Consider the following 12,597-nt stretch of genomic DNA (forward strand, 5'->3'; position numbering starts at 1 on the left):
GTGACGTCATGGAATTTTCCAATTCACAATTAACTACTTGCGAGTCGATAAGTCCTCTGTTGGCGAATTGAAAGGGCTAAGAATTAATTTAACAGTGCTATGAACCATTTTCAGAGCAAAGGACTTGCAATTATAAAAGTAAAAAATAAAATGATAGCGTTGTATGGAAAGTTCCTAATTGATCTGATGCAATATCGAGGTCCTTACATGATCGCGTACGTGAATGAATCTTTCAACTGCGTTCCAAACAAATTCAACCGAGACAAAAAAGTGAATTGCCTCAGCGGTTTTAAGGAGGGACAAACAACCCCTTTCTCCTGAACAGAGCAACCGTTCTTTGGTATCGTCTGATCCTTTCCCTCTCTCTCTGCCTTACGTATGTCTCAACTAGGAATTATACATTATTTAAACATATTATCCTTAAGCCAACTTAAATATGTATAAGAATCTGAACATAAAAATATACATTTTATAGCATTATACACAGTTTCTGGGGAGAATTAATTGTTATACCAAAACCATAATTGCATTATGAAACACATTATACGATATATATATATATATATATATATATATATATATATATATATATATATATATATATATATATATATCGAGCTACAAATGTCCTTTAATATCTAATTCGCTCTAGCTCAGAATTAATATATTTTCATATATGTTTAACCGAAGGGGAATTTATTCAGCGATAAAAGAATTGCCGGCTAACGGGCACGAACCATCGACATCTTCAATTCCAGGACTGGCAGTGAAGCCTTAGCCAACCCCGCCAACGCAAGAGATATAAGTTTATGCCGCCTCCCATCTCAAATACCTGCCATGCTCAGGTATTTTTAGTTTTGGAGACTGCATCAGACCCATCTCGTCTTCGGTAGTGTGGTAGTGCTTTTGCCCGCACGTAGTCATTATATAAGTCATATCACATTACCGTGATTCATATACATATATCGAGCTACAAATGTCCTTTAATATCTAATTAGCACTACCTCGGTATCAATATATTTTCATATATGTTTAACCGAAGGGGAATTTATTCAGCGATAATAGAATTGCCGGCCGACGGGCACAAACCATCGACATCTTCTATTCCAGGACTGACAGTGAAGCCTTAGCCAACCCCACCACCGCAAGAGATATAAGTTTATGCCACCTCCCATCTCAAATACCTGCCGCGCTCAGGTATTTTTAGTTTTGGAGACTGCATCAAACCCATCTCGTATTTGGTAGCGTGGTAGTGCTTTTGCCCGCACATAGTCATTATATAAGTCATATCTCATTACCGTGATTCATATACATATATTGAGCTACAAATGTCCTTTAATATCTAATTTGCTCTACCTAGGAATTAATATATTTTCATATCTGTTTAATGAAAGGGGAATTTATTCAGCGATAATAGAATTGCCGGCTGACGGGCACGAACCATCGACATCTTTAATTCCAGGACTGGCAGTGAAGCCTTAGCCAACCTCGCCACCGCAAGAGGTATAAGTTTATGCCGCCTCCCAACTCAAATACCTGCCGCGCTCAGGTATTTTTAGTTTTGGAGACTGCATCAAACCCATCTCGTCCTCGGTAGCATGTTAGTGCTTTTGCCCGCACGTAGTCATCTTATAAGTCATATCACATTACCGTGATTCATATACATATATCGAGCTACAAATGTCCTTTAATATCTAATTAGCTCTACCTCGGAATTAATATATTTTCATATATGTTTAACCGAGGGGGAATTTATTCAGTGATAATAGAATTGCCGGCCGACGGGCACAAACCATCGACATCTTCAATTCCAGGACTGGTAGTGAAGCCTTATCCAATCCCGCCACCACAAGAGATATAAGTTTATGCCGCCTCCCAACTCAAATACCTGCCGCGCTCAGTTATTTTTAGTTTTGGGGACTGCATCAAACCCATCTCGTCCTCTGTAGCGTAGTAGTGCTTCTGCCCGCATGTAGTCATTATATAAGTCATATCACATTACCGTGATTCATATACATATATTGAGCTACAAATGTCATTTAATATTTAATTCGCTCTACCTCGGAATTGATATATTTTCATATATGATTAACTGGAGGGGAATTTATTCAGCAATAATAGAGTTGCCAGCTGACGGGCATGAACCATCAAAATCTTCAATTCCAGGACTGGCAGTGAAGCCTCAGCCAACCCCGCCACTGCAAGAGGTATAAGTTTATGCCGCCTCCCATCTCAAATACCTGCTGCGCTCAGGTATTTTTAGTTTTGGAGACTGCATCAAACCCATCTCGTCCTCGGTAGCGTGGTAGTGCTTTTGCCCGCACGTAGCCATTATATAAGTCATATCACATTACCGTGATTCATATACATAAACTTATATCTCTTGCGGTGGCGGGGTTGACTAAGGCTTCACTGCCAGTCCTGGAATTGAAGATGTTGATGGCTCCTGCCCGTCTGCCGGCAATTCTATTGTCGCTGAATAAATTCCCCTTCAGTTAAACATATATGAAAATATATTAATTCCGAGGTAGAGCTAATCAGCAATATTTTTGGAAACCTGATCAACAAAAAGGGTACAGATAACCTCTATATGCCATTGCGGTCTCGTGGGAGACGTCCCAGATTCAAGGCCGACGGTATAAATAACAGTGAGTGATATGGAGATCCCATTTTTAACAGAAACAGGAACTTCAGGTAATTTAATGGACCATGCTCTACATCATTCTATATTTCCCTAATACCCTCTGAAACCCTGACTAGAGACGGTGTGTGATGTGCAGGCCAATAGATTAAATACCTTGGGTTTTATAAGGGTGCGTTTCACGCAGGGGGATCTGCTGTTAGTAAAACCCTTTTTGTGATAAAATGGGTTGCATTGTGCAACAGACATTTGCTGGGGCATCCTGCATGTAGGAGAAACAGGATATCGGTCCATACAGTTGTTAGTAGAATGACGTTTTAGATACCGGGTGTTTTTAATCCATATGTGGGCATACATGGAGCAGAGGTAAATAAAGATACGAAAAGTAATAATGAAGTTAACATGGTTGATATTTATGATAAAGGTAATAATAAAGGTGATATTGATAATAATGGTGATATTAATAAAAATGGTAGTACTGATACTAAAATGGGGTTTATGGATGATCGTACGGGGATACTTATATAAATATGGGTGATATTCTTGTGAATAACAGGTCACAAGAGGGTGCTGTATATGATGCCCATGAAAATAATGTATATAAATGTGTTTTATCAGAGGATGTTATTCTAAATCCAGGTATGATGATTATAGTGAGAGTCAGGTTGAGGGAAGTGAAAATGCTGAAAGAGGTGTGTACAATTGAAGAAAGTAAAAAGTTGAGAGGGGTTATCAGCATGAAGTCGGTAAACAGTGTTAAATAATTGTAATGATACTGTTAGGAAATATTAGAAGAATACCTGTGTGGTAGACCTCTGAGACTGGAGTAAGGATAGTGGTTCAGTGGCTATTCCTGAGGGGAAAACTGAGTTTTTAGAAGCAGAAATGCGAATGATAAGGAAAATTTTCAGGGATCACTTTGCCAAGGCAAACAACAACTATATCTGGTGATATAGCTGCTTTAAAAGGGGATAAGTTAGGGCTAACTATGGGTGTTAGAGCACAAGGTAAATCTGGAAGAAGTAACCAAACCCATTTGTGTGCCAGCTTATAGGATCCCATTTAAGATTAGGGAACAAATACAGCAAATGGGAGGAGGAGGGAATTATTAGGCCCATCTCGTCCCTGTACAAGTTCCTCCTTCTGGTGGTGCCTAAGAAAGATGGTTCCATCGAAGTCTGTGTAGAAGACTATTCCTGACCGTAATCCAGTCGCGTGCATACCAGACCTTTTTTATCGAAATTGGGGCCGCAACATCTACTCTTCAATAGACCTCATGCAAGGATTCTTGCCGGTTCCTCTCAGTGAAGATAGTCGGGAATTTACTACATTTTCATTACCCAAGGGGCATTTCGAGTTAATTTATCAGGTAGTCCTATGACCTTTACAAGGGTTACTTGGGAAGTACGTCTTAGTATACATGGATGATATATTAATTGCGGCAGACTTGATTGAGCACGTGTGGAAGTGCTTAGGGAAGTTCTTAGGAAACTTAGGTTAGCTGGCTTGAAAATTAAGTTAGCTAAGTGTAACTTCTTAAACAAGTAGATTACATATTTAGGTCATGTCACATCTAAAGAGGGAGTTAGAGTAAATGAAGATAAAATCAAAGCAATTGCAGATTTTCCTGTTCCTAAGACAAGGATACAAGTCAGGTCATTCTTGGGGATGGCAGGGTTTTTCAGAAGGTTCATTAATGGTTTTCTATTTTGTCAGTTTCTTTAACAGATGTATTGCAGGAGGATGTTCAATTTTCTTGGGGGGGGGGGAAGCCGCAACAGGTAGCTCTTCAGAAAGTTAATGATGCACTAATGAATTCCCCAGTACTGAAATTTCCAGATTTCAGTGTACCTTTCACCTTAGTGAGAGATGCCAGCCAGGATGAAATAAGTGCAGACCTTATGCAGAAATTTGAAGGTAAATTCCACCCAATGGGTTACTTCAGTAAGAAATTTAAGACAAAGGGTAGTAATAAAATGTTAATGGCTATCGTAGATAAGGAAGCCTTCATTGATGTGTCACACCTGGTTCATTTTAAGATGTTGTTAATGGGGAATACGGTAAAAGTTCTTACAGACCATAAGTCATTATTGGATCTTTTTAATAAGCCAGATCTGTCGCTTAAAAGAGCTTAATGGTTTCTAACAATTAGGGATTTTGATGTAAAGATCAGTCATAATGTAGGAGTAGATGCTTTCAGTATAAGTTTCTATGATACGGAAGGATTTCAAGTTTCTGTGGTTATTAATGGTTCTAATAGAGTGGGATATTAGTTTGATAGAGGAAATACAAAATGAAGATGAAATTTTAGCAGACACAAAGGTGTTCCTTAGAGGTGAATTAGTCAGGAAAGGTTATAGGTCGCCTTTTTAAGTTATAGAATTAGAGGGTAGATTGTTGGTTAGAAAAATTAAATGTGATTCAGAAAGCCCTGATTCCAGTGGTTTTAGATATTGTATATTGTAGGTTTGGTAGTCCACATTTGATGGTGGAAAAGATGAATAATGAGATACATAATAATATATATATTTGGAAGAATATGTGGGCAGACGTGGAGTGTTTTGTGAAAAACTGTAAGATGTGCAATGCTTGTAACCCAGCAAAAGTGACTTCTTGCAAATTGGGGCCATTTCCGATACCCAGTAGATCTTGTCAGAGAATACACATGAGTATTTTGGAGGAATTTCTGTGAATCGGGGTGTGGCTACAGGTACTTATTAATGGTGATAAATGAATTAAAGGGGATAGTGGAACTCTTCCAACTAAAGCATAGAGCAGCAGAAAAAGTAGCTGTGGCATTCTTCAATGAATTTGTATGTCATTATGGAGTGCCTAAAGTTTTACTGACTGATAACGGTAGGGAGTTTATAAATAAGACCTTAGCGTGTCTATCAGAAAGTTATGGGGATACACAAAGTAACAATCCTTCCATACAGACTAGAGGCTAATGGGTTGTGAGAACGAGCAAACAGAAAGGTGTTTGAAGCACTTAGGACCACCATAGGTGGCAATGATTGGAATTGGGACCGGTACATAGATACAGTTTGGCGTAGCATTAATACTGTGGTTGGTGATTCTATTAAAATATCTACATTTGAAGCATTATTTGGTTACCAGGTGTGAGGCCCATTTGACTTGTTACCTGTGCCTTTTCTTCGGCAAAAGAGAGACATGCTTGTCTCAGTCGTAATCTCAAGTCAAAGACGCGAGAAATGGTGGAGAAAAGCAATGGGAAATCATTAGATATTAAAGTTGCTGTTGGGGATAATGTGTTCTTGAAGATTAATGTTAGAAATGAGATCAATCATAAATTAGATCCAAAATTCGAGGGCCCTTTTAGGGTTATTGAAGAAAAGAGAGGAAATAGCTTTGTAGTCCTGGATGAGAAAACAGGCTTGTCTAGCTTAACACAAATACCTAAGAACAAGAAGGTGGGAAAATTGTAGACAATTATTTGCCCTCTGATATGCATTTCATTTCCTTGGGGTAATTTGGGTGAAACAGTGTGAGAAACTACCATGGAGTTTGAGGGTATTCTTGAAGTTTTTTTTTTTTTTTTGGAACGCAATGATGGTTGAATCTTCTATAATAGGTGCTACAGTGTTACTAATAGGATGAGTGACAGATGTTGTAGTATCACTTGTGTTTTTTCGGTGGTAATGATTTATGGTTTTCGGAACCAGTGGGGTGGTGATCTGTGGTACTGGTTCCTTGTGGATTTTGGCGGTTGTTGGTTTATTGGTTTTGTTTACAGGAGTAGCTTTGGTGATCTATTGATGGTAAGTTATGTTGAGAGGCTTTCTGAGATTATATTCTGCAGGGGTGGCTTTCTTTGGTATTATATCTTTTGGCAGTATTAGAGTGGTTTGGTGTGCTCAGCCTTGAGCTAAGTGTTTTTTTTCTGTTATTATATAATGGGAGTGGATTTTCTTGTACTAGATGTGACTAGGGGATTAGCTAGGAATTCTTTTTAGAATTAATAGAATTTGTAACATTGGTGAGTTTTTTTGGTGTTAATGGTGACTTTGGGTGCTTATGAGGTTAGACAGACACCTTGGACATTTGTTGATTTTGGAATAAATAGGTGTTTGATGGTGACAACGTTAAGAGGTGTCCTAAATGGGACTATTATTGAATATTTCCCTTTAGAGTTTGAATACTCACAGGGTTTTTCTTCTTTCTAGCATTTTAGATGAGGACATTCCATTATGAGGAATTAAGGGGGTCATGCATGGGTTACAACTAACAGTAAACGAGAACCGAGAGGACTTGGCTGTGATAGTAATTATTTGTATGGTCACCTGGGATTCAGATGTCATAGATAAAATCTTGCTTCAACCAATGCTTGAGAGGATTAAAGAGGAATTATCAGTGGGGGTGACCTTAAAACTGTTTATCTGTGGATGGATCTTTTGGTATAAATATCACCTTTTCTGTAACTTTTCTCATTCTTTACCTACCTGAAGAGAGAGACAGCAGTCTGTGAAATATGGTACTTTCTTTCTATATTTTGGCATTTTTATGGGCTCCTTTTATTAGATGGAATTCTGTTGTAACGGAACATTTTTGCCAGTCATATATCTGTAGCTACAGTTTAAGGTAGCAATGGCTGAGCGTTGGCTACTAGAATTGGTGTTGACAATGAGATATAATTATATAATTTGTAGCATCGTACAAAGATAGTTTGCTATCTTCTTATTTAGAAGTTATTATAATCTTGGGAAAGGAATAAAATGGTTTCACTCAAAATCTAGTTTATTCTTGCATTTAATACTTATGACTTCTTTCCACCTTTGATTTGGGTGCTTGGAACGAGACATCTATTCTAAAAAGGTACTTGGTTTTCTTGCAAGTTTATTGGCACTCAGGAAGTATACACTTCACTTTGTAATCAACACTTTCACAGCCACACTCCATGTCCCTTTACTTACTCCCTCAAATTTGCCTTCTTCCCCCTTTTCTTTCCTTCTCCCACTTTCTTCTCTGTTCTCGGAGCTGTGTCAAGCTCTTTTATTTTGGATGCTATCTTCCTAGCACTGCCTCTGGGTTCTTGATTTTGACTCTGGGTGTGGCCTTTTCTGAAAGGATCCTTGTGTTTGAGAGGTTATTGTCCTTTCTTTGAAAATGCCTCCTGTCATCCCTTCTATCGCAATTGGTAAGTTTCTCATTGGAAAACGTCTCTTTCTTCTATACTCCGACCTTTATAGGCATTGGTTAAGGCTTTCGTAGGTCATCTTTTGTAGGTTGGGCACTGTTGTTCTTATTGGCTAAGATCCATAGGTTTGTCCTCTGAAGGGAGGAGCCTAGGATTTCTAGCCCATCCTCCTTCAGACAAAGAGCATTGAATCCCAACGTGTCAAAAGATGTCAGTAGAGGCGTAGCATCGATTAATTTTAGAGAAGTGGAGGTTACGTAGGTCTAGTGAGGTGTAAACAATGTTTCAGGGTTTCAGATTCTCTGGGCCATCTGGGTAATTTCACTATCCAGCTCGTAAATGCCTTAATTGTTAACACAGTGATTCTGTGGCTTCGTTGTTTCAGCTCGAGTCGTTAAGGTGTTTTCTTGTTAAAGTGCCTTTTCTATGATTTCATACGCTAACACATTTTGATCATAATTTCCTTTATCCTGTAATATATATACTCACAACACACACACACACACACACACACACATATATATATATATATATATATATATATATATATATATATATATATATATACTATATATGTGTGTGTGCATTTATATAAAACTGATTATGCAATTATGCCATAGCATATTTTTTAAAAATTAAATCCATGTAATTACATGAACCTATGTCGACCTGTGGTAGTTAAAACTTTACCACACAATGGTTAAATAAATAGCGAAAACTTAATATATGTAACTAAAATACTCAATCCTTTCAGACATAATGAATACATGATTCAAAATTCAGAACAAGAGCAATGCTGAATCAATCATAACAGGGTAAATTATATAGTGTGCACTGTTGGAACCTCTATAATAATACCGTTTATGTTGAAAGTATAGCATGCATTGTATCTTCAGATAACTATTCAAATCCAGAATTCATAGGTCCTGTTCAGCGTAAAGAATGATCTAGATTTTATGAACGTATAGAAAATGGAAAGTGCTTCCCTTCAGGAGAGAGAGAGAGAGAGAGAGAGAGAGAGAGAGAGAGAGAGAGAGAGAGGAGAGAGAGAGAGAGAGAGAGAGAGAGAGCATTTGGCTTTGGCTTGTGTCTGTCAACTTATGAAGCTAAGTCTACATTACGTGTATGAACTATCACAGTTAAATACTATTTATAAAGTGACCATAACGGCACGTTTGTGAGGTATGACAACCAAGCATTTTGTATACCAGTGCAAGCTGGTTACATCATGTATATACATGACATTAAGAACCTGTTACTTATAATGAAGAGCAGTCGGGTGGTAATTACTATATTAAAACCACGAACCTACTTTTGCTCAGTTCTACTTCATTATGAGCCTTTGCCAGAAGACCACTACCTCCTGTTCACAACCATGAGGTAGTTGGCCTCATAGTCTTCTTAATTAATCAATATTGATAACAAATTCTGTCTTTTAACGAACAGATTACTCCTTGATTATTCAATTACCTTTAAATGCTAACCGAAACTAAACAATAATGTTCTTATCTTCTTTTTGCGGCTACTAATGGAGATTTTGCCATTCTTCTCCATGATTATGTCTGTTACTTTCTGGAAAAGTTTCGACTGCATAGGTTAACCTTGAACCCTTCATGGAAATCGAGCTGTAAATGTCGGGTAGCCCGAGATCCCGGGATTTTGGGCAAATTTCAAGATATAATAATCCGGGATATTTTTGCACATCCCGGGAAATCCCGGGATAAGATTAGGTGCAAAAATAGGGGCAAATTTGACTGCAGGATGGTTGTGGACTTATTGTTGCAACTTGCAATTTTGCAACTAACAAGATGCTGTCGATGGTAAAATAAAATTCACTGAAAATATATATCTTATTTAAATGTCTAAACAGTGACAATCTAGACATCAATCATTATCATCATTCAGATAATGACAAATGTTTGTACGTACAGTATATATATATATATATATATATATATATATATATATATATATATATACATATATATATATATATAACTTGTACTTGGTTATCTTGTCACGGTTTTATATCCCTGTCCTCTGCAGATTTAGCTACTGCGATAAACTGGTAACACTGAACAGACGTCTGCTTTATCTTCCCTCTACGGATATATATATATATATATAATATATATATATATATATATATATATATATATATATATATATATATATATATATATATATATAGTATATGATATATATAATATATATATATAATATATATATATATATATATATATGTATATAATATACATATATAGTATAATATATATATATATACATATATATATATATAGATATATATATATATATATATATATATATATATATTATATATATATACATATATATATATATAATACTATATATACATATATATATATATATGATATATATAGTATTATATATATATATATATATATATATATATATATATATATATAAAGATGAAACAAAGTGTATGCTGGAATTAAACATTAGGTGGAATTAATAAAACAGTCAATCTACGGTAATATTTCTGCATATCTAGTTATGTTAAACACATAAAAATCCTGAAAGGGAAACTAGGTATAATGTGCCATTTTAGACAATTGAAAATCCCGGGAATTCCCGGGATCCCGGGATTAGGACTAATTTTATCACGGAATCCCGGGACAAAGAATAAGCTGGCCACCTCACTATCCTGAGTTAATTTGATTCCGTTCGACGTGGTATTCATTTATAATAGGAGTGTTTGATCTATAAATGTTTATTCGTCACTTTTTTGTGGGACCTCTCCATCATATTTGCATAAATTATGCTGTTACTGATATGAGTAGTTTATCAGCTTTCTGTGGGCGGACAAGTAACTTCGTATTCTCGGTATGCTGTTTACTTTAACTGAAGTGTTTATCTTGATATCTAGAGTATCGAAGAATTTTTCAACTTCCTTTTAACAGCCAAAATATTTTAAACAATTACTCATTGGTGTTGATAACATTGCTTTGATGGATATCTTTATAGTAAATATCAGCGTTAGTTCAGTAATATAATGCTTCTATCTGATATTAACACTTACAAAACGTTGACCAGAGTTAACTTTCAAAATGAATTAAAAATCGGTGCTTTACATACTCAGGTCCCGGCTTAGTTGGGACTACTTTACTCTCTTTCAGTCTGGGATCCACAATCAAAATGGGGCTTAAATTTTGAGTTGGTTCACGAACTTTTGCCTACTTAGACAACCATTAGTATTTCACTCTAGAGACCCCCTTTGACCTATAATTTCTGGGTTGTCACCTTCCTAGTTAGTGCAGGAATGTTTATCAGCAAATCTGAGAAATCACCCGAACCAGCTATCAAATTTTTTTCTTATACATACAATTGTATATTACACTTAAATATCTAAATCTGTATTAAGTTTCTTGGCTTGAGAAAGTACTGATGAACATACACACAGCCATTTGAGACTACAGATCCACCCACAGGTAGGTGTCAAGGTAGGAGTGGCTTTCAAAAATCATTAGGCTAAAATTTACTATAAATTCTCAAGGGACACTACCGATAACCGTACCCACTGGAGGAGACTACGTGTCAGGGAGGCGCGGGTTGGGAATCTCATTAGCACTACTGCCCCCTTACTATGTTTACAGATATAATAATCCTATTTACATATATCTCTACTACCTACCTTAAACTTTAAACAATTTACACATTTCTTTTGATATTAAAGGATCATGTTTATACATTCCTTGACTGATGTTCATATTATTGTTGTAACATTCTTTTATAAAACTAGATTCAATGATATTCCTTTCCAGCGCATTATTAGAACACTCAATCTTTTTTGCCCCTTCCCAGTTAATAGAATGATTGTTCTCTAACGTGTACAAAAATACCAGTTTCCCTATGCATATTTCACACATTTTTTTGTGTTGTTCTATTCTCTTTTCCAGTGCTTTACCCGCTTGACCAATGTAAAAGTTGTCACAAGACTTACGTGGAAGTTTATATACACATCCTTTAGTATTGTTGGGGAGTTTTTGATATGTACAGGTTTCATTGTTTTTAAAAGCGACATTAACACCAAAATTCTTCAGGAGATGGAGGATATCTTTCATATTATTATTATAAGGTAGTACAAGCAAATTTTTTGTGTTGTAAGGTTCTTTTTGGTTTTGATACATAGTTTTTTGTCGCATCTAAAGGATTGTTTAGTACACTGTCAGGATATTTCAGTTTCTTGCCTGCATTCCAAATCTTATATATTTCCTCATTTATATATTCTGGGCTACATACCCGTAATGCTCTTAAAACAAAGATGCAAACACTGATCTTTTAACCTTGTTGTTTTGTCCAGAACAGAAATGCACATAAAAAGAATAATTAGTATGTTTTCTGTAGACACTACATTTAAACACACTACTAATTTTCCGTATGAGGACATCCAAAAAGGGTAGGCATCCATCTTTTTCCATTTCCATAGTAAATTTAATTGATGGTACTAAATTATTTAACCTGGCAAAAAAAAAAATTACATCTTCGTTCCCTGGCCATACACAAATTATTTCGTCAACATATTTGAACCAAACAACATTGCGTGGAATTAGGTTGTTTAATATTTTCTTTTCAAAAAATTCCATATGTAAGTTACTTAACACTGGGGACAGAGGGTTTCCCATTGCCATTCCAAAATTTTGTGAGTAAAATTTTCAATTAAATTCAAATTTACATTCTTTCACGCATAATTTAATCAGTTCAATTAACGTGCATTTAGAAAATGGGATATCCAGCTGTATGTGATTTCTAATGCTTCAGA

Source organism: Macrobrachium nipponense, chromosome 11 (assembly GCF_015104395.2).
Source record: "Macrobrachium nipponense isolate FS-2020 chromosome 11, ASM1510439v2, whole genome shotgun sequence".
In the NCBI taxonomy this organism is placed as follows: Eukaryota; Metazoa; Arthropoda; class Malacostraca; order Decapoda; family Palaemonidae; genus Macrobrachium; species Macrobrachium nipponense.